This window comes from Grammomys surdaster, unplaced genomic scaffold (assembly GCF_004785775.1).
Source record: "Grammomys surdaster isolate TR1022 unplaced genomic scaffold, NIH_TR_1.0 255, whole genome shotgun sequence".
Lineage (NCBI taxonomy): Eukaryota > Metazoa > Chordata > Mammalia > Rodentia > Muridae > Grammomys > Grammomys surdaster.
In genome coordinates, this window is record NW_021604696.1 from 4,788,232 (window position 1) to 4,788,765 (window position 534).

Here is a 534-nt window from a genome sequence, read left to right on the forward strand (position 1 = left end):
TCTGTAGTAGGATTTAGAGTCCTTTGGAAATATACCCAGGAGTGGTATAGTTGGATCACGTGATATATCCTGGTTTTTGAGGGACCACCATGTTGATTTCTATAGTGGCTCCCCCAGCTTATACTCTAGATATCCATGTCAGCAATTTTTTTGGTCATTTTTTAAATTGATTTTAGCCACTCTGATTATGTCAGGATGAAATCTCAACGTAGTGTTAATTCATATGTCAATGATAGGCAAGGATATTGAACATTTATTTAAAAAGATTGCTTAGCCATTTTTATTTCTTCCTCTTAAGAACTTTTTGTTTAGTTTGTGCCCCTGTTTTTAACTGGGTGGTTTGTTTTCTTGATGTTTAGTTTTCTGAGTTCTATGTTCTAGTCATGAAGGTTTTGTCAGATGTATAGCTTGTATAGACTTCCCACCATTCAGGAGGCTGCACTCCAGCAGTGATGATCTTTGTTATAAGAAATTGTTAGAAAAAAAAAAGGAAGGAAGGAAGGAAGGAAGGAAGGAAGGAAGGAAGGAAGGAAG